Below are 23,718 nucleotides of genomic sequence, written 5' to 3'. Positions count from 1 at the left end.
ATCAAGTAATTCCAATGCCATCAGTGCTCTGTGATTAGTAAGGGATTGCTTAAGGTGGTACATGAGTGGGAAGGGAAGGTTGAAAATCACTGCTCTAAACCCAACTGCTACTGAAATATTTTGCTTGAGAAAAATGGTAATTGGCCCATTTTCTTTGGAGTTATGAAACCATGCACATAATGAGTCAATTAGGTGTGTTTTTTTTTTAAAAGTGATTTTTCAACCTTTTTCTTTCCACCCACATCCCATCTTAAGCAATCCCTTACTAATCACAGAGCGGCTATGGCATAAGGATTACTTAAAGTGGGATGTGGGGGGGGGGGTGCGTGGCAAGATGGCGTAGAGTCTAGACGTGTAATCTCGACCTCTCTGGCCAGACTTTTAAGAAGCCGTTTTTAACTCTTTGTTTTCAGGTTTAAATTTTTTAAAACTTAGTTTAAAGTATCAAGGAATTGTTATGGCTATTAATGGTATAAAGAATAAACCTCAAGTACAGAAGAAACTACATTTTCGGAATGTTGAAGATTTAGAGCCTAAACAGTCTGCTACAACTTCAGGTTTGCTTTCTTTCAAGCCTAAACCACAGAGATTGCCTGTGGGAGCTGAAAAAATGACTACTACTCACCAGGAGAAGGACATGGTTGGAATTACCCCTTCTCAGGAGGAAGGTGCGTGTGCCCCCAATGGGGATCCTGATTCTGGCAGCCTGCCGACTTTAACGGAGGGAGCACGCAAGAAGACGACTCCATTGTTTGAAATACCCCAGGATATACTCCAATCTGAATATTTTGGTCTTTTTTGTGAGTTTTTGAAGCAACAACGGGTTGCGGGGGGAGAACAGCGTCGGTCCCCTGAAGAAGTCGGGGTGCCGTCGCTGGGAGTCCAGACCCGCAGTAAATCTGTTAAACTGCCTGTTGTTGAGATGCAGCAGGAGCTGCAGTTACCTGGTTCTGCCACTATGCAAGAGAAAGCAGGGCTGAGCTTTTCTGAATTACAATGTAAACAGCTAAGTCTTATCATTCAGCCTATGCTGAATGAAATGTCTCAGAGGCTCAGTTTGGAACTGGATACAGTTAAAATACGTGTGAAATCATCTTGTGAGGATTTTAAACAATTTCAGGCTGCTTTTTTGAAATGTCAACAACAAGTGTCTTCTAATACAGAAAAGGTGTTGGAGGTGGAAAAATCCATTAAAGAATTGCGAGAACGTGAGAGGGAGTTAGAGAGGAAAGTAGATTATTTGGAGAATCAAAGTAGAAGGAATAATGTGAAGATTGTTGGTTTGCCAGAAGGTATGGAAGAACAAGATCCTCTTCGTTTTTTTTACCGAATGGATTCCACAAATACTGGGGCAGGAATTTTTCTCTGGAGGTCTGGTATTGGAAAGAGCTCATAGAGCCTTAAGAAGAAGACCTCTGCCTGGTCAACCACCGAGACCCATGATAATTCGATGTTTGAATTATTTAGACAGAGAAATGATACTTCGTTTAGCAGTCCAAAATGCAAGACAACGACAAGCCCCGTTAATGATTCAGAATAGTAGAGTTTTTTTCTATCCTGATTTGAGTCAAGAGGTTATTCAGCGTCGGCGTCAATTTAATCCAGTTAAAGAAGTTTTGTGGCGTAAAGGTTATAAGTCTACTTTTCGCTATCCGGTAGTGTTGAAGGTGTTTTGTGGAGACTTTCAATCTCGTTTTTTTGAGAATGAGCATGAAGCAATGAGTTTTGCTGACTCGTTGCCAGATGTAAGAGGACAAAGACGTAGCCCACCATTGTCTCCTAAAGAAAAATCTGGTTGTTCTGGAAATGGAAGAAATGGCAGAAATGGGAGAAATGGGAATGGAAAGAGTCCGTTTCCTTGAAATGGAGTCGCCGAGTCTGGAATCTCTTGGATGAATAGAAGAACTTTTTTATTTTTATTTTCTTTTTATGTCATTATGATATCTTGTTATTATTCTTTGTTTGGCTGGGGAGGGATAAATTTGCTCTATGTTCTACTAGTCATCAGCCACTGGTGGGTGATCCACACCCAACTTTTGTTTAGGGATTACTACCTTTTGGTAGTTTTTTTTGGGGGGGGAGGGTTTCTTTTTATCTTCTTTTTTATTTTCATTTTATTTAGACTTTAATTTGTGGTTTCTTTTTCTCCTATTGGAGGGCCAATTTACGTTGATCTGAGTCTTTATATATTGATATTATTAGTTTTTAGTAATATTAGTGGATATGTCAAAGTTGAAGTTTGCTACTTTTAATGTTCGGGGTTTAAACTGTCTGATTAAGCGTAAGCGTATTGTTATTAAGTTCGATCTTTGGTAAAACACGTGTTCAGTAGAGATATGATTTTACCTGAAATGATTAAATTTGTGACTTTTGGCATAATGAGATGAAATATTGTGTAATAATGGAAAAAAATACATATGTTTTGCTGATAATTATAGTTTTTTTTTATTAATAGGTGGTTGTTATATTCAGAATATTTACATTTTGATTTATATTGACTAGATTTTAATATGTATGCTTTACTTTTCTTTATTTTTTTCTCTTTTCTTTATGGCTCTCCTTAGGAGGTTTGGCTGAAAGGGGGGTGGTTTCTTTCCTTTTTTCTTTCTTTTTTTATATATATAAAATATAATGTTCATGCTTTTTTTATTGTTATATATGTTACTTATTATCTGTATTTTGAACAAATAAATAAAGTTTTTAAAAAAAGTGGTATGTGGGTGGAAAGAAAAAGGTTGAGAACCATTGATTTAAACAATTTTCCTCTCATTCACAGTCCTTTATAAACAATTGCATTGTTTTCTCATCCTTGGAATGGCATCATTCAAATTAGCTGAGAGTAACTCTTAAGAAATAATGACAACGAAGTGAAATTTATTTAGTTGGTCTAGTCTCCAGGTTGCAATTAAGAAAATCAAATTATTTTGACCTATGAATTATTTTGTGATAAAGTAGACCAGTAGGAAATGTTCACAGTCATTTTACTATCTTTCCAGAAAGCATGAGAACATGAAGTCAAATGTTTAGAACATAGCTCCTGACATTTACGTGGGAGGCTAAAAGAAAGCAAAACCGAGGAGTAGTGAGGACCGATGGATTTGAATGTGGAGATGTGTCTCTGGTAGGTTGCACTTTATTTTATATTTTATAAGTTTCTTACAGGTCATATCTAAATCTAAGATCATGGAGGTGGACATGATATTGGAACATTACGACATGGTATGGGACCTTTGGCTCAAAATGTACTGACCTTTAAAAACCTAGTTCACAACAACCTCCAATGATAAATGCATGTCTCTGTGTTACTTGGGAGGCTTCTTAAATAACTGAGAGATGCAAGGTTCAAACAACAAAAGAGAATTTACTTATTGATGCCTTTCACCATCTTAGGAAACAGTTCACACACACTAATATACATAAACATACCATCCACAGTGGTGCTCTACAGTGAGAAGGGTGTATTCTATGCGATTATAGAATAGTTCACATTATCCTGACTATATAACATCCCTCCTTCTCAAGATAAAGAAAAAAATAGTGTTCTTTATCACTTTCTTCCCAGTGCAACTTAAGTAACTGAACTTGTACACTAGTTTATTTACACAACTATTTTTAAATAGTTCTTATTGATATCGCACTGGTGGCACTATGTTGCTTCACCATCTTGTGGATTTGGCTCTGACCGTTGGGCTCTGTGTTGCTGGTCCACATGTAGGTGATGTCGCTTGTGGTGCTTTACCTGACAACTGCTGTGTTGATGTTTTGGTATTAGTGGTTGTGGTCTCTTCACTTGATATTGGTGTTGCGAGTTTTGCTGGTATTAAAGCTTTCTGTTTCATCTTGTGTTGGCTGGATGTGAATTATGCTCCTCCTCAGCTGATTGCCAGAGTCTGTCTTGACAATGTATGATCTTGGTGTCTCAACTTCTCTGATGACCTTTGCTGGGGTCCATGTTTTCAACATCGACTCTTGAATATGCACATGCTGCCCTCTGAAGAGTTCTGGCAATGTTTGTGCATGTTTGTTGTAATGGTGGCGTCCTTCTTCTTGCGTGTCAGCCAGTCTTCTATTGGTTTCCTCCTGATCTTCTGGAGGGTGTATTTTACTTGGCAGAGTTGTTTTACATCTCCTGCCATTAAGAAATTCTGCCAGGAGCTTCATGTCAGCCCTTAAAGGTGTTGCTCGTAATGATAGAAGAGCTAGGGATGGGTCTTCTTTTGTTTCATGACACTTAACTAGTGTGCGTTTCACAGTTTGCACTTGTCTTTCAATGAACCCATGACCTTTGGGGTAGAATGGGGATGATGAAGTGATAACAAACCCATACTCTGCTGCCAGCTTATTGAATTCTTGTGATGTGAACTGTGTTCCATGGTCACATATTATTTGCTCTGGTATTCCTTGTTCAGCCAAGAGCACTCTCATTTCTGAGGTGATAGTTGATGCTCTCAGGTCTTTAATCATTTTGACAAATGGAAACTTAGCATAGTAACAGGCTACTATTAAATACCTCTCTTGATTCTTGGTGAACAATTTTGCTCCCACTGTGTGCCATGGCCTGTGGAAATAATTTCCTCCTTTAGTTGTGTGTTTCCTTAGATTGTTTTGGATATCTTCTTCATCTGGATCTCATAGTTGACACAGATTAACTGCAACTCCTGGCACTTATCCAGACCTAGAATTGCTGGTCCATCTGCACCTATCACACAGAATGTACAGAGGATATTCTTTCCCTTATGGAAGTCATTAATCTTAGCTCTCCCTAACTTCTTGATCATGGGTCCACCATAGGCCGTTAATGTGACATTTGTTATTTTCAACTTTTGGATACCCTTTTGTTATGTCCTCTGGGAACATCTGATGGTAGATTCTGAGTGGAAGGACGTTGCTCTGTGATCCAGTATCCAGCTTCACCTTGAGGTTAAATATCTTTGGCTTGTTCTGGTTTGTCCTCTGTATTTGGATCCTTGTGTGTAACTTGCTTCCTTCGTTTCATCTCACCCGACATCTTGTGAAGGTGTATGGATTCTATGTCCAGTATCTGGGTGACAGAGTCCTCATTGTTGTTTCCTTTTATGTAGTGGATCTTCTTCTTGTCTTTTTTTATTCACTTGAATAACTGTTTTCTTCATACCAGATTTGCACATCTTCGCCAGTGGTTTACTTGACCACAAGCTCTACACTCAGAACTGTACGTGGAACATTTGTTTCAGTTATCGAAGGGGTGTTGTCTGCTGCACTTCCTGCAGGTCTTGGGGATTTGCACTTTACTGATTGTGTTCTTTATAGCATCAACTCTTCCTTCTCTTTGCTGTGTGAAGGTCTGCATAGATAGGGATTTCATTTGCATCCTTGGGGCTTTGAAGGCTCTGGCTATGTCTATAGCTTTGGCCAGCTTCAAGCCATCCTTCCCTTAAGTGACTTTTGCATTTCAGGATGTCCACTCCCCTATATTAGCTGATCAACTAATCTTTCCTCTATATCCTTAAATCTGCATTTGGCAGCAATAAATTTTAGTCTACTGAGGAAGTTATCTATAGTTTTATCAGTCTCTTGCATTAAGCTTTGAAATTCATAGCATTTAATTCTATGATTAGACCTGGGTTCAAGGTGAAAAGCAAATTTTGCAAATATCTTCTCTGTTTCATTTTTCTCCACCTCTGTAAGTTCCCAGCTATGAAATGTCAAGGCCTTGTTCCCCTGTCCAGAGGAGTCTATAACTGTCCTTCTCCTCTGCTGTTGCATTTTTAAAATACCTTTTCAATGCTAAATTGCACTTCTGCTGTAACTTTTTAAATGATTCAACAATGTCTTCCGCCTCCAGACATTTTTTCAGTAATGCTTTTTTCTCTTTTTTCCTTTCCTATTTCAGTGACTTACAATAAATTGTCTGGCTTTATTCTTGTTTTCTTATACCACTGCCATCATATTATGTCTTTGTGTTACTTGGGAGGCATCTTAAATAACTTAGAAATGCAAGATTCAATTAACAAAAGAAATTTTACTTACTGATGCCTTCCACCATCTCAGGAAACTGTTCATTCACTCAAATATATACATATACATATGCCCCATTGTGGTGCACTACAGTTACTACATTGAGAGGGATATATTCTTATGTTTTGACAAAATAGTTCACATTATCCTGACTATATAACATTATCCCTTCTTAATGGAGACTAGAATTTAAAATAGTACTTCAGGTGTGTTCAGTACAATTATAGCAAGACATTCCTTTTTATTCCATATGCCCTTCATAAAGTCAGCATTCTATTAACTTTATTTTTACTTGTCCTGTAGGCTAACTTTCTGTGCTTCATGTATGAAAATACCCAGATTTCTTTGTACCACAGTGTTTTATGCTCTCTGTCCATTTAAACAAAATTGATATTTTACTTTTCTAACCTTCCCAAAGGAGTTGATAACTTCATATTTGCCTACTTCCCGAATACATCATCTGCCAAATTTTACTCCACACATTCAATCTATCCACTTCCTTTTGTATATATACTATATGCTCCTCATAAACTTATTTTCTTTCCTATGTTTGGATCTTTGGCACTTTTGACTACAATACACTCTTCTTCTACTGAATTCTCTATCATATTCTAGGTTTAGCTTTCAACTTTAAAATGATTGGTTTTCTATTAACCAAACCTCTATCCATGTTTGTCAATTAACCTCAATGCCACAAGATCATGTGCAGAACTTGTTGGTCACTCCATTCTGTAATAAGTTTGTAAAATGTAATATCCCTTCCATAAAACAAATGTTAACTCAACCTGATTGTATTATGGTCCTCTAAAATTTCTGCCCTTGCATCCTGCAAAAGAATTTCAGCATTTTTCTAGGTTGACTGGTCTTTATCTTGCTACCTTCTGTCTTACTTCTTTCATGAGTAGGGGGAGTGTCTGCTGGCCTTTTGCCAGATCTAGGGAAGTTTAAAAGTTCACAACTGGTTCATCCATTATATTTACAGTCACTTCTCTGCAATGACTTCTTTAAGGCTCTGGGACTCAGATCATCAGGTTTATTTTTTTTAAGTTTATACAATGCCATTTGAGCTAATTTACCTTTCCATAAAAACTCCTGCACTACCTTATATAAATCCTGAAAAAACCTTTTGAAAGTAAACAAGATATTGACTGAAATAAATATTGAATTCAGGGAAAAATATTCATTTTAATACAATTAACCCTACCAATCAAAGTTAATGGAAGATCTTTCCACGTAATCAAATCTGCTTTAATTAGTTTTAATATAGGAACATAATTTAACTGATACAATGACTGATAATTAATGTCTACAAATACACCTAAATATTTAATTTTATTTGTCCACCTTAATTTTGTAAATAATTTTAAATTCTGAATAATCTACTATTCCAAATGGTAAAATTTCAATTTTATCCCAATTAACTTTATATCCTGAAAATTCTCCAAATTTCAACAAGCAGTCTTGTAACTGCTTCAATAACCGTTCCGGTTCCATCAAATATATCAATGCATAAATAAATTTATCCTATATTCTTCATTCATAGCCTTCATCCCTCTAATTTCATCATTTTGCCTAATAGTCTGAACAAATGGTTCTATAGCCAACACAAATAAGGCTGGTGACAATGGTCAGCCCTGCCGAGTTGAACGAGTCAACCTAAATGGTAAAGAAATCTGACCATTTGTTACCAGCCTAGCAATTGGGTTCGTATGTAAAGCTTTAACCCAACCAATAACAAAGGGCTGAATTTAAACTTTTCTAACACTTTAAATAAAAAAATCCCACTCAACCCTATCAAAAGTCTTTATTGCATCTAGTGCAACCACCATAGGATGGTTAGGCGGTTTTCAGTATGCATTGACCAAAGTAATTAATCAAAGAATATTATCTGATGCATTTCTATTCTTAATAAAACATGTTTGATCAGTATGTATCAACTTAGGTAAGTACGTAGCAAGTCTATTAGCTAGTTCCTTGGCTATAATTTTATAATCTACATTTAATAAAGAAATAGGTCTATATGAAGTCACTTTAATGGAACTCTATCTTTTTTTGGAATAACAGTTATTAAAGTACTTGAACAAGATTCTGGCAGCTTCTGTTCTTCAGTAACTTGTTTTAATATGTCTCCAAATACACTAGATAAATCATCATAAAAATTATAAAATTCCACAGGAAATCTATCATCTCCTGGGGACTTTCCATTTGGCATTTCCTGTATAGCTTCCTTGATTTCAAAATCTGTAAATGGAGATTCCAATTCCTGAATACCTTTCTCATCTAATACCAGTAACTTCAATTTAGATAAATAAGATCCAATAGAACCATTATCCTGCTTCCCCTCAGAAGTATATAATTTTTGATAGAATGAATAAAACTGATCATTAATTTCCTGAGGCTTATAGGCAATTATTGAATTCTTTTTAACAACATTAGTAGTACGCGGTGCCTGTTCAGCTTTCAATTGCCAAGCAAGTACCTTATGAGCTCTTTCTCCCAACTCATAATAATCTTGTTTAGTTTGATTAATTAAACACTCAAAGTGATAAGTTTGTAAAGCATTATTGCGTAATTTCAATTCCACTAAATGCAGCAGCTTTTTTTTAATCTTCAGTCACATCCTTCTGAAAATCTTTCTCTAACTCAGAAATCTGATTTTCCAACATTAAACTTTCTGCCATAAATTGTTTCTTAACTTTTGTAGAATAACGAATAACCTGTCCCCTCAAATAAACTTTTAACATGTCCCATACTATAAAATGACTTTCCACAGAATTAATATTCTCAGTCAAAAATAAAGAGATATACTTTTTAACAAAAGTAACAAACTGTTTTTTTTCAATAACATTGCATTAAACCTCCATCTATACGACAAACGTACCACTTCTGAACTTTCACAGGAAAAAAATAATAATGAATGATCTGATAGAACTCTACTTTTATATTCATCTTGCAGTACTCTACCCTGTAGGTGTGCTGATACAAAAAAAATCAATCCTAGAAAACAAATCATGTTGTGATGAATAAAAAAAATATTTTTCTGTAGGATTAACCTTTCTCTAAATATCTACCAGATTTAAATCTTTCATCAATGCTTTGATCTGTATTGCTGTCTTTGATTTCCTTATACTCTTCAGGTTTCTGTCCAATAAAGGTTCCAAAACACAATTGAAATCTCTCCCAACTAAACTATTTTCATTAGCTTGAGTTAACAATAAAAAAGCTTCTGAAATAAACCGCTCATCATCTACATTAGGTGCATAAAGATTAAGCAAAGTCCAAGATTCAGCAAAGATTTTACAATTCACCCATAAAGCTCTACTGACATTTCTCTCTGAAGATTCCAATTCAAATGATAAATTTTTATGAATCAATATCACCACCCCTCTTGCCTTAGAATTAAAAGAAGAAAAAAAACACATGTCCAACCCAATCTCTCTTCAATTTCAAATGTTCCTTTTCAGTCAAATGTGTTTCTTGTAAAAAGGCAATATCAATTTTCATTTTTTTAATATAAGCCAATACTCTCTTTCGCTTAATTGGATTATTTAATCCCTGAACATTAAAAGTTGCAAAATTCAAAGTAGATATTTTACTAACTACTACTATATTTACACTCTATAAAATAATGCTCCCGTTTATAATTCTTCAAAAATACAAAAAAAACTCACCCCTCAATAAACAAAAAAAAATATTATTTAAAAAAACACCAAAAACTATAAAAACCACCCAAATGTAGTAACACCCTAAAAATGTGGGTGTGGTAAGCCCATTAGTGGTAGATGACAGTTAAAGCTTTCAGAGTTATTGACCCCCCCCCCCCCCAGCTTGATACATATTCATTATGTAATTCTTTTCTTCTTTGGCTTGGCTTCGCGGACGAAGATTTATGGAGGGGGTAAAAAATCCACGTCAGCTGCAGGCTCGTTTGTGGCTGACAAGTCCGATGCGGGACAGGCAGACACGATTGCAGCGGTTGCAAGGGAAAATTGGTTGGTTGGGGTTGGGTGTTGGGTTTTTCCTCCTTTGCCTTTTGTCAGTGAGGTGGGCTCTGCGGTCTTCTTCAAAGGAGGCTGCTGCCCGCCAAACTGTGAGGCGCCAAGATGCACGGTTTGAGGCGTTATCAGCCCACTGGCGGTGGTCAATGTGGCAGGCACCAAGAGATTTCTTTAGGCAGTCCTTGTACCTTTTCTTTGGTGCACCACTGTCACGGTGGACAGTGGAGAGCTCGCCATATAATACGATCTTGGGAAGGCGATGGTCCTCCATTCTGGAGACGTGACCCATCCAGCGCAGCTGGATCTTCAGCAGCGTGGACTCGATGCTGTCGACCTCTGCCATCTCGAGTACCTCGACGTTAGGGGTGTAAGCGCTCCAATGGATGTTGAGGATGGAGCGGAGACAACGCTGGTGGAAGCGTTCTAGGAGCCGTAGGTGGTGCCGGTAGAGGACCCATGATTCGGAGCCGAACAGGAGTGTGGGTATGACAACGGCTCTGTATACGCTTATCTTTGTGAGGTTTTTCAGTTGGTTGTTTTTCCAGACTCTTTTGTGTAGTCTTCCAAAGGCGCTATTTGCCTTGGCGAGTCTGTTGTCTATCTCATTGTCGATCCTTGCATCTGATGAAATGGTGCAGCCGAGATAGGTAAACTGGTTGACCGTTTTGAGTTTTGTGTGCCCGATGGAGATGTGGGGGGGCTGGTAGTCATGGTGGGGAGCTGGCTGATGGAGGACCTCAGTTTTCTTCAGGCTGACTTCCAGGCCAAACATTTTGGCAGTTTCCGCAAAGCAGGACGTCAAGCGCTGAAGAGCTGGCTCTGAATGGGCAACTAAAGCGGCATCATCTGCAAAGAGTAGTTCACGGACAAGTTTCTCTTGTGTCTTGGTGTGAGCTTGCAGGTGCCTCAGATTGAAGAGACTGCCATCCGTGTGGTACCGGATGTAAACAGCGTCTTCATTGTTGGGGTCTTTCATGGCTTGGTTCAGCATCATGCTGAAGAAGATTGAAAAGAGGGTTGGTGCGAGAACACAGCCTTGCTTCACGCCATTGTTAATGGAGAAGGGTTCAGAGAGCTCATTGCTGTATCTGACCCGACCTTGTTGGTTTTCGTGCAGTTGGATAATCATGTTGAGGAACCTTGGGGGACATCCGATGTGCTCTAGTATTTGCCAAAGCCCTTTCCTGCTCACGGTGTCGAAGGCTTTGGTGAGGTCAACAAAGGTGATGTAGAGTCCTTTGTTTTGTTCTCTGCACTTTTCTTGGAGCTGTCTGAGGGCAAAGACCATGTCAGTGGTTCCTCTGTTTGCGCGAAAACCGCACTGTGATTCTGGGAGAATATTCTCGGCGACACTAGGTATTATTCTATTTAGTAGAATCCTAGCGAAGATTTTGCATGCAATGGAGAGCAACGTGATTCCCCTGTAGTTTGAGCAGTCTGATTTCTCGCCTTTGTTTTTGTACAGGGTGATGATGGTGGCATCACGAAGATCCTGAGGCAGTTTACCTTGGTCCCAACATAGCTTGAAAAACTCATGCAGTTTGGCATGCAGAGTTTTGCCGCCAGCCTTCCAGACTTCTGGGGGGATTCCATCCATACCTGCTGCTTTGCCACTTTTCAGTTGTTCGATTGCCTTATATGTCTCATCCAGGGTGGGAACCTCATCCAGCTCTAGCCTTAGGGGCTGTTGAGGGAGCTGGAGCAGGGCGGAATCTTGGACTGAGCGGTTGGTACTGAAAAGAGATTGGAAGTGTTCTGACCATCGGTTGAGGATGGAGTTCACAGGGTGAACTGCGGCGGCCTCGGCTCCGGTCCGGGCAGTATGGACCGACCTAGGAGGGGAGGCAGACCCTCCAGCCCGGGTAAGAAACCTGCATAGGAGAAGGCCACTCCGATATAAAACCTACGACCCAAGGACCTCGCTGCCACGTCCCAGCTTGCTTGGCCACGGCACACGAACCATTATGTAATTAAGAACAATCAAATATAGTAAATATATTTAACCCAATGATTCCAAGCCCAATGATTGTTCTGGATCTTCAATGTCAAGAAGACTTCATGTCAGCTCTTCTTCCATTCTTTTCATTCTTACCATTATTTCCAAACCCATTCCCGTTCCCATTTCCATTTCCGTTTACTCTCCTTTTAGGAGACGATACTGAAGACTGCCCATTTCTTCACAATTCTGGCAATGAATTAGCAAAAACCAAGGAATCGCGATCGTTCTCAAAAAATTGAGATTGAAAGTTTCCGTAAAAAGCCTTCAAAATTACAGGATAACGAAAAGCAAACTTATAGCCCTTTCGCCATAAGACATCTTTAGCCGAATTAAATTCCCGGCATTTTCTAATAACCTCTTGACTCAAATCGGCATAAAAAAACACTTTATTGTTTTGAATCATCAATGGGGATTTACTCTGCCACGCTTTCTGTACTGCCATTTGTAAAATCATTTCTCTATCTTAATACTTTAAACAACGAATCAAGACCACACTTGGTGTTTGTCCATGAAGTGGTTTTTTCCTCAATGCTCTATGGGCCCGATCCAGTTCCAAACCTTCAGGAAAAATCTCTTTTCCCAATACCTCTGGGATCCAATGTTTAAAAATTTTTATTGGATCAGAACCTTCAAAATCCTCTGGAAGACCAACTATTTTCACATTATTTCTCCAGCTTTGATTTTCCAATGAATCAATCTTCTTCAATAAATCCCTTCTTTGAATCCCCCAATCTACAAAAGAACCTTCCACTTTTTCCATTTTTTCTTTATTGCATTCCACCTGATTTTGACATTCAGAAAAAGCTGTTTCAATTAAAAAAATATCTTATACAATATCAACAGATTTTATACATCTGTTAATATCACTCTTAACTACAGTCATTTCTTGTTTCATATTTGACATTTCTTCATCAAAATATTCATTTTTGTTTTTACGCCCATAAATCCTTGGGTTATTTGAGTAGACATTTGTTTTGACATATTATCCATTTGGAAAGCAATCCCTTCTAAAACAGTGAACACTGAGTCCATTCCAGATTCCATATCCACTTTTTGAGGTCCACTTTCTTTAACTGCAGGCTTCTCCTCCTGGGTAAATTCCAATGAGGTAAGTTCCTCTTCACCTTCAGTCACCATAGGTCTTTTGACTGTACGGCTGCGGGTTTGGACACCCGACACTCACACCCCGGCCTTGCTGGCTTGCTGGCACTTGGGCTCCCCCACAGCCCACACTTTCTCCAAAAGGTCATGGACCCGGGATGCTCCGCGCATGCCCGGCAGAACCGCCGAATGCGTAGGGGCATCCTCCGACGCTACACTGTGCATTCCCGGGCCACCCAGCAGCGTCACGGGCGCATGGGCTCCTTCGTCAGTCAGGCCGCCCGCGCGCACAGATTCACATGCATGCAGGTCGGCTATGACCGAACTCACCATAGTGCCGGCGCCATCTTGTGACTGCAGGATCGGCGCCGAGATCAAGCTTGAACAGGCAGGAGTCCTCTGAGGTTTGGAGTCTCCCAACAATGACTCTGTGGATTCAGCTGTGCAGGTAGGCCTCAGATCTTCTATACTTTTCTATGGTAATTTCTTCTGAAATTGAGTTTTAGATTTCTTTCCATTGGTAGCCATGATGAATCACTGTTATTCAAAAATCTGTAAATATTATTTTTAACCACTTTTATACTTTTTAAAATCGGGTATTTAATAATCCAGCTGGGGAAAGGTGGAACACGCGTCTTTCTTCTACACCATCTTGTCACGACCCCCCCCCCCCACCAGACCATCAGGTTTCAAGCAAAGCTCAGTTTGCCTTGATGGTGATTATAATTGTTTTGAGCTTTTTTTTCCTTTTAGCAATGGACTTTCATCTTTAATGGGATCCTCATAGGGTGCTTTGTTGTAAAGCGAAGACATAAAATGTGAGAAACAGGGGTAGCATTAAGTCAATTGGTTCCTTGAGCTTGCTCTAACATTCTTGGATCAATACCACTTTACCCCCTTTGCTTCTGAATGGTTCAAATGTCCACCCTGAACACATGCAATGATCCCTACCTCCACAACTCACTGGGGTAGAGAATTTCAAAGTGCTATAATCTTCATCTGTCTTGGGCAACCATTCTGAAATAGTGATCTCCAATTCTTTAGAACACCATCTCCTAATCCACTCTGTAAGGTTCCCTCATAATCTGACATTTTCAATAAGATCCCTTTTCATTATCCTTTACTCTAATGAGTAAAATCTCTCTTCCTACATTAATCCTTCATCTCAGGAATCAAGCTCATTGGTCCTTTCTGCATTGCCTCCAATACAAGTATGTACTTTTAATTTGAAAATCATATCTGTACATAGCTTTCCAAGTACTGTCTCATTAGCACCCGAAAAGTTGCATGATGACTTCCCAATTTGATAACTCTATTCTGCTTACAATAAAAACCAGTCTTCCTAATTATTGGCATACAAATTAGATCTACATGCCAATTCGTTGTAGGTCCCTGGATCCATGTGGATCATTTTGTAATCTTACTTGATTTAAATCATTTTCATTCTTCTTACAAAATACTTGCCCCATATTACTCAAACAAAGCAATATCTGAATTAACCATCAAGCTGCAAGCAATTAACACACTCTTTAATTGTGCTGCTTGGGTCCTTTCTGAAACAGAGCATTGATTCATTTGGCAAGGCTGACATGCATGGCTGAAATCTAATGTACCAGCAGGATTGAACAAGGAATGAAGTCATGATCTATCTTCTTTCCTTACTCTGTGGGCATTAGTATTGCAATTCACATGACTCACAATAAAATTCTGCTTATGGACACCAGCTGAGTTATTAGAACCAACATTTATTATCTGGAACATCCATTAAAATGTACTAAACAGTCAAATTATACAGCCCGTATCTTTTAACGTAGTACTCTTATCTCTGACCTGGAAGAGACTTCAAAATACATGAATGAAAGAAATTGACTTGAAGCTACATTCTAAAAATTTAGACAGAAAACCTGAGGTTGATCCTTTATGAAATATATTAAGCTAATGGTGGGAAGTTGGTTATATTCATAAAATGGAGAGGATTCAAATTAATATGTGTTGATATTAATGGTTAATATATATTTTGTATCAATTGAGGTGAACAAACATGCCAAAAATATGCTAATAAGGCTTTATTGAGTAAATTTATCTCAAATATATTTCAGGTAAATAGGCCAGAAAGAATTTCAAATCTCAGATAATTAATACTGAGCAGGAAAGGGAAAGCATAGTTTATTGTTTCTCCTGTTCCTCTGTGTTTTCCTTTATTTCACCCTTTGAATTATTCTTCAACTTTCTTTTTGAATCAATGTCCAAGGTAGTTTCCCCATTCTATTCCTATCTGTTCTCAGTGTTCAGTACAGAATGGTTTATCCATTTCATGCCCTCATAATCAATGCAGTTTTGACTGTAAGTTTCAGTATTGGCCTGCTTATCATTCTTTACAGAGAAAAAAATAATTTTTATGTTAATGACATCCAATATTTCCTGAATATCATTATATCAATTGCAGATATTTTGATATACTTCATACTTTGACATTTGAGATAATCAAATATGAATGAACATTTTATTTATCTGTACACTGACATATCTGAATTTCAACTTTGTAGATCCAATCAGCAATACTAACCTCCTCGTTTCAGCTTTCTTTGGCTTTCAGCAATACACCTTACTGAACCAGTGATTAGCACAAGAGACATAGTACCAAGCCTTTCTCAAATTCCATTGACAGGATAAATAAACCAAATGACCGAGGTTCCATTGCTTCAGACATGTTAGAGGAGGAAGAGGAGGAGTGGCATTGCTAGTCCTCAGTCCTCAAAATAATACAGCTGTGCAAAGTCACAACAGCCAGGAGGGTTTGTTTTTAGAAGCCGTATGGTTGGAGTTGAAGAATGGTAAAGGTGTGACCACACTGATAGGGTTGTATTATAGTCCACCCAATAGTCAGAGAGAATGGGAGGAGAAAATCTGTAGAGAGATAGCAGACCAATGTAAGAAACAGAAAGTTGTGATAGTAGGAGATTTTTAACTTTCCAAATATTAACTGGGACTCCATACTGTGAAAGGGTTAGATGGCTTGGAGCTTGTGAAGTGTTAAGTTTACTAGGTACCAACGAGAGAGGATGCAGTACTTGATCTTTTATTAAGGAAAAAGACAGGTCAGGTACGCAAACATTTTGGATCCAGTGACCATAATGTCATTAGCTTCAAGTTAATTATGGATAAGGTTAAGTCATCCTCATGTTGGGATTCTAAATTGGAAAAAGGCAACTTTTTGGAAATGAGAAAGGATATAGGAAGAATGGATTGGGATATGTTTCTGGCAAGGATGTGCTAAGTAAGTGGATGGCTTTCAAAGGCAAAATTTTGAGAGTGCAGTTTGCAATTTCCTGTTAGGATTAAAGACAAAGTTAACAGGCAGAGGGAGCCATGTTTTTCAAGGGATATTGGCAATTTGGTTAAGAAGAAGAGGGAAGTGTACAAGTTTAGACAACAAGGAGCTAATGAGGTACAGAAAATGCATGAAAATATTCAAGAATGAAATCAGACTGTCCCAACATAGATCAGACTAGCAAAAATGGATCAATTTCTATACACAAATCTGATTCCCCAAATCTGATTCCCATCTCTTTCTTGACCTATGCTGTCCTATGTCGGGACAGCATGAGCAATACAATTAATGTAAGATATAGGCTGGTACAATATAATTATTTTGCATCAGCTGTACCTTTCTCCTGAAAAGTTAAATAAATTGAAATCTGAATTATCCAATTTGTGTTTTTGATGCAGTCAAGATATAAGGACCTTTTTGGATTTGACTTGGTCATGCCCTAAGGTGGGAAGATTTGGGGAATCTCCTAGAGCAAATTACTGGAATGTGATGCCCTCAGGTGCCAGAATTGTTTTTATTGGAGAAATTAGCAGATATAAGCCCTAAAATGAGGCTTCCAAAATACCAATTGAAATTTTTAAATCTTTGTTTAGCGGTGGTCAGGAAATGGATAGCCATTACTTGGAAATCTGATTCCCAATTGGAAGTCCACTGGAAGTCAAAAATGCATAGTTGTGTTTCCCTGGAGATGACTTACAACCTCAGAAATTGTTGAAACATTTTTTATTAAGAATATGGAACACATATTTAAGATATACTGAGGTTAACCTCCAGTCTCGAATAGCACTGTCTCCAATATCCCTACTGCTGTCTATCCTTTGAGGGAGGAAGTAACCTCTGGATGTAATTGAATGTAATGTATGTAATCTGTATGTAATTGATACTTTTGGAAAACAGATGACTTTGTAACATTATATGAGAGAATTACCTACTTTTCTTATTTCCTTTTACTTTTTCTCTTTACTTTTCTTTTTTTTCTTTTAAGGTTTGGCACTACCCCCGGATACAATATCTTTTTCAATCTATACTGAGTATAATATCAAAGACTTTTTTTAAAGGAAATAAATAAGGTAATTAGGTTATTTTTTTGGAAAGGTAAATTGTCAAGGGTTGCAAAAATTAACCTGGCGTTATGAATTAGGTCATTTACAATGATCAAATTTTCAAAATTATTATAAAGCTGCACAATTGAAATTCATTAATAGGCTATTTGATAATAAGCAACCCCCAAGATGGGCAAAAATTGAGATGGATCAAATTTCTGAAAATAATATTAGTCATTTTATCTATAAATGGAATCCTTCATTGTTACAAATGTTTAGATTAACTGTGTAACAACATATAATGAATATTGAAGAGATATGGATTTAGCTTGTCACACTTGTGTTTTAGATGTGGGGAACAAAGAGGTACTTTCGTACATTTAGTTTGGTTATGTGGAAAAGTTAAATCCTTTTGGGAGAAAGTTGTAAAGTTTTTGAGAGATTTGTTCAAACTAGGTCTACAATTGGAGCCAATGATGTGTTTATTGGGTTTTATGAGTGCATTAAATGTAAGGTTACAGATGAATAAACCAGACTTAGCTTTTACACAATTAGGGTTAGCAGTAGCGAGAAAATATATAGCTGTTACGTGGAAAAATGATGTAGAATTAAGTGTACAAAGATGGCATAATGAATTACAATCATGTTTATATTTGGAAAAAATAACTTATGATATATGTAATAATTATTCTTTTTTTGTTGAAACGTGGAGTCCATAATTAAAATATATGGCTATAGATCAGGGGTGGCCAAACCGCGGCTCATGAGCCACATGCAGCTCTTTGACCTTTAATATGCAGCTTGCTGCCAGTCTCTCCCCCTTGCCCGCCTGACTCGCGCTGCCAATCTCTCCCCCTCACCTGCCCGACTTGCGCTGCCAGTCTCTCCCCCTTGCCCGCCTGACTCGCGCTGCCAATCTCTCCCCCTCGTCTGCCTGACTTGCGCTGCCAGTCTCTCCCCCTCGTCCATCTGACTCGCACTGTCGGTCTCTCACCCGCCCGACTCGACTGTCGGTCTCTCGCCCGCCCAACTCGTGCTGCCGGTCTTTCCCCCCACCTGCCTGACTCGCGCTTCCGGTCTTTCGCCCTCATCCGTCCGACTCGCATATTTAATAGCCTGATATTTGTAGCATTGTATTTTAGTCCTTAAAAAATATGATTACAAAAAGACTAATTTTTTAAGGTGGAAATCTGATTAAAGTATCTGTTTTTGGTTTACTTTTTTTACATATTTGTGTCTTTGTGATTACTGAAATGATGCAAATTAACAGTTTAAAAACCATGAATAAATATTATTGCATTTAATATGCATTTCTTAAAATTTATATAAAAGTTTTGTTACAAAATGTGTATGTAACAATAAAAATGTATGTGTGAATTTTGTTCTTGACCTGTGGCTCTCAAGCATCTGAGCTTTATCGTTTGTGACTCTTAGATTAAGTAAGTTTAGCCATCCCTGCTATAGATCTTAAGTAAATGATTTGTGTGGAGTTGGTACACCAAACAGATACTATTTAATACCCATCTATTTTATGTTTAAGGCTCTGTGGGGGGGGGGTGGTGGGGTGGTGGGAAGAGGGGTAGTTTAGTTTAGTCTAGCTTAATTTAGTTAAGGGGAAGGGGAAAGGGGTATTTTGTATTTTTAAAAATTTTATGTTTAATTTTATGAAATTATTAAATAATTTAAAAAAAAGGATTAGCACGGTGTGTAATTTTGCATTTATAAACAATGGTACAAAATTTGATAATTGTGATAATCTGTCTTTCTTTGTATCTCAACATGTAGCTCAGTTTTGGTATTTTATTGTTTATATCTGTGATGTTTCTTTGATTTTATTTCTTTTGTAACTACATGTTGATTTAAAACCCTTAATTTAAAAAAAAGGAAATCAGGAAGGCAAAAAAAAAAAGACATAAGCTTGCTTTGGCAGATAATGTGAAGGTAAATCTGAAGGATTTCTACAAGTATATTAAAAGTAAAAGGATAGTAGGGGAAAAAATTGGCATGGTGTATAAAGAAGGAAGGGAAACAAACAGAAGTGTCATGAAACATATGGAGATTAAGGAGAAGGAGATGCTTGCTGCCTTACAGCAAATAAAGATAGATAAATTCCCCTGGGCTGGACATGATATTCCCTCAGACTTTGAGGGACTAGAGTAGAAATTGCAGGCGCCCTGGCAGAAATATTTGAAATGTCATTAACCACAGGTAAGGAGCCAGAGGATTGGAGGGTAGCTCATGTTATCCCGTTGTTTAAAAAAGCTACAAAAATAAACCAGGAAATTATAGGCCAGTGAGCCTGATGTCAGTAGTAGGTAAATTATTGGAAGAAGTTCTGAGAGATAGCATATGTAGTTATTTGGACAGCCATGGGCTGATTAAGGATAGTCAGTATGGCTTTGTGCTTGGTAAGTCATGTTTAATGAATGTTGTAAAGTTGTTTGAGGAGGTAACCAAGAAAGTAGGTGAAGGAAAGGGTATGGATGTTGACTACATGGACTTTAGTAAAGCCTTTCACAAGGTCTTATATGGGAGGTTAGTTCAGAAGGTTAAGACACTAGATATCCATGGAGAGATTGTTAGCTGGATTCATAATTTGCTGTGGAGGAGAAAACAGAGTGGTAGTGGATGGTTGCTTCTCAGACTGGAGGCCTATGACTAGTGGTGTGCCTCAGAGATCTCTCACAGGACTGGCTTGTAAAGAAAGTTTTTAGCATCTTAGCCTTTATAAATCAAAGTATTGAGCATAGGAGTTGGGATGTTATGTTGAAGTTGTGAAAGACATCGGTGAGGCTAAAGTTGGAATATTGTGTGCATTTCTGGTTGCCTAACTACAGGAAGGATCTCAATAAGATTGAAAGAGTGCTGAGAAGATTTACTAGGATGTTGCCAAGTCTTCAGGAGTTGAGTTGCAGGTAAAGATTATGCAGGTTAGGACTTGATTCCTTTAAGTAAAGAAGAATGAGGGGAGATTTGATAGAGGTTTACAAGATTATGATAAGTATAGACAGAGTGGTTGTGAGTAAGCTTTTTCACTTAGATTTAGGGATATAAATATGAGAGGTCATAGTTTTAAGCTGAAAGGGGAAAGATTTAAAGGGTACATTAGGGGAAAGTTTTTCACTCAGAGTGGCTGGAGTGTGGAATGGGCTGCCATCTGATGTAGTGAATGCGGGTTCATTCATGTTTTAAGAATAAATTGGATAAATACATGGATGGGAGAGGTCTGGAGGGTTATGGAATGGGAGCAGGTCAATGGGACTAGTTGGCACAGACTAGAAGGGCCAAATAGCCTGTTTATTGTGCTGTAGCATTCTATCTCTTACCAATGTCTCCACCAAATAAACTGCCTGTGATAATCATTGCTCAACCCTAAAAGATCTGTTTTCTCTTGTTCACTGCCCTGGCTCTCCCTCACACAGCAGCGTTCCAAATTCATCACCAATATCAGACAAATGACAATTATTTTTATTGAGGATAATTACTATTCAATCGACAACAAGAAAGTGCCAAAGGTCATGCCACATAGTACACACATTTCTTCAATGTAAACACAAGTACACACAATCATATGCATTAATAAACTGTGAATGGATGAAGCATCAATTATAAGTTAGAAAAGCATTTCCATCAGGAGAGTTGAGGGAAGCGTTACCTTAAGGATTCATCAGTTAAATATCTGAAGCATGAACGTGCAAGGTTGCGGGGATAGAGAAAAGCAATGTAACTTTTTAAATACTACAGCAAAGATTCAGCATAAATGTAGTCAATTAAATGACCTTATTTACTATATACCTTTGTAATTTTGTGGGAGGTAGTAGGTTCTGAATCATTAATTGTTGCTTTGAGACATTAACTCAATGCTCATTTGATTTATACGTTCAAGCATTAGGATTTATTATTATCCTTTTCAGCATTCTGTACCATTGTATATATATAAACATTTATTTTGATCAATCTGCTTTGAAGTACAAGTTAAGCTTCAATTATAATTATTCTGTCAACCAACCATCACACAAAATTGATACAATGCAATTTACTAATGCTTATATCATACTTCAGAATAGCTACTTCAATTATCAATTAAGCATGAACCAGAAAGCAATAGAGAACAGAACAACACTGAAAAAATGTTAATTGCAACATTTGGCTGCACTGTGTGAAAACTGGAATGGAAAGATTACCATGTGTCATTCACGAACCATATGAACATGGGTGATCACAGACAGTCCTGATTTATAGTACATTAGGTAAAAAGGAGATGGAGGGCTAAAAATTAAAGTAGCGTTTACTTCTCTTTGAAAGTCTGTCCACTAACTTTGTATTTCCTTCCTGAGATTAAAGTGTTTCAGTCCTTCTAAGTTGGAAAGAGCTTGCATCAGAAACATAGAACCATAGAACATTACAGCACAGAAAACAGGGCCTTTGGCCTTTCTAATCTGTGCCAAACTATTATTCTGTTGAGACCCATTTACCTGCATCCAGTCCACATCCCTCCATCCACGTACCTGCCTACATTTTTCTTAAATGTTAAAATTGAACCTACATTCAACAAGTCAGATGGCAGCTCGTTCCACACCCCCACTATTGTCTGTGTTAAAAAAAGTTTCCCCTAACTTCCCCTTTCACCCTTAAACTCATGTCCTCTAGTTTGTAGCTCATCTAACCTCAGTGGAAAAAACCTACTTGCATTTACACACTCTATACCCATCATAATTTTGTGTACATCCATGAAATCTCCCCTCATTCTTCTACACTCCAGGGAACAAAGCCCCAACCTGTTTAACCTTTCCCTGTAGCTCAGTTTCTGATTTCCTGGCAACGTCCTAGTCATTCTTATTGATACATTTCCAGTAGTTAGGTGACCAAAATTGCACACTATACTCCAAATATGTCATGTAACTTTACCATAACATCTCAACTCCTAGACACAATACATTGATTTATGAAGGCCAATTTGCGAAAAAACGCTCTTTACCTGTCATACCACTTTAAGGAAATTATTTGTTTTCTGCTGCACTCCTCAGTCCCCTACCATTTATCATGAATGTCCTACATTGCTTTGTCCTTCCAAAATGCATCACCTCACACTTGTCTGCATTAAATTATTTTGCCATTTTGCAATTCAGTTTTCCAGCTGGTCCAGATCCCTCTGCAACCTTTGAACCCATTCCTTGCTGTCAGTAAACCTCTCACATTTGTCTTAAATAGGATTAGGGAATTGTTAGTTTAATCTTGAGATTTTCTCAAATATTCATTTTCAAATTATTTTTAACAAACTCATAGATTCTTCTTTCGTTATGTATTTAAAATTTCTATTCATTTAATTTTCAGACCACCTGTCAGCAGAGCTGCCCCTCAACCAGAGAAACTACAAAAGAATAATATTACTAAGAAGAAGAAAGTAGTGGAGGTAACATAATTCCCTGCACTGTTCTTTAAAAGTTTGGTGACATTTAATATATCAACAGCTAATAAGATATGAAGCATCATTGCATGAGCTTTGAATAGTAATGAGGATGTTTATGGTGGAGCATTTTTCATCAAACTGTTGACCTGAGAGGGATAATTGGATCACTCTGATTGCTTGAAATATTTCACTTGATTTTAACTCAGTTTTGGGCTTTTACTTGGGCTCAGATCGATAATTTTTAGAAGTGATGAACTAATTAATTAAAAAACAATCTTCAACATCTCCCTGTAGTTTTTATATTTATTGGCGGGGGTAGTGCGGAGTGGGTGGGGGGGGGGTGGGTGCTTGTGTGATGAGGGAACAAGTTTGAATGCTTCAAAGAGTGACAATCCTAGACACATGTTAGTACTCAACTGTAAGCTTTATTTACATGCAGGTGGGAGGTTTGCAACCGGAGACACACATCCATATGCAAACTACAAATCGTGCACATCAGATACAAGTTAGCAACGAATGATTGCAATTCCTGACAGTCTGAGTTAAAATGAAAAGTACCAGCCACCCCTCCCCCAACAATTAGGCACGACATACTGATTAGCAAAGTCTAGTATTAATTTATGACGGGTACCAGGTGTATGCCACAAATATCCCCGACCCTTTACTGGCACACACTTTACAACTGGTTCTCCAGCATCATCCATGGCTCACAACCTGGAGTGGACACCTTACAATTGGTCTTCCAGTATCATCCACAGCAGGCAACCTGGAGTGGAGGTCAGGGATGGTCAGCATCATCCATGGCTCACAACCTGGAGTGGACACCTTACAATTGGTCT

The 23,718-nt window shown here is 38.0% G+C and overlaps 1 long non-coding RNA gene across 1 annotated transcript in view; it reads left to right on the top strand.

The window, feature by feature from the left end:
* Nucleotides 1–23,100, top strand: part of LOC138760616 (uncharacterized) — a 34,140-nt gene extending 11,040 nt beyond the window's left edge. The window contains exons 2-3 of the long non-coding RNA XR_011355755.1: nucleotides 2,997–3,121; nucleotides 22,804–23,100. This is a non-coding gene — a long non-coding RNA (uncharacterized lncRNA). The remainder of the gene's footprint in view (nucleotides 1–2,996; nucleotides 3,122–22,803) is intronic.
* The last annotated feature ends 618 nt before the right edge of the window (nucleotides 23,101–23,718 follow it).

This window comes from Narcine bancroftii, chromosome 4, assembly GCF_036971445.1.
Source record: "Narcine bancroftii isolate sNarBan1 chromosome 4, sNarBan1.hap1, whole genome shotgun sequence".
NCBI classification, from domain to species: domain Eukaryota; kingdom Metazoa; phylum Chordata; class Chondrichthyes; order Torpediniformes; family Narcinidae; genus Narcine; species Narcine bancroftii.
Note: the sequence above shows the minus strand (reverse complement) of the source record. Positions and strands in the feature narration are given on the sequence as shown.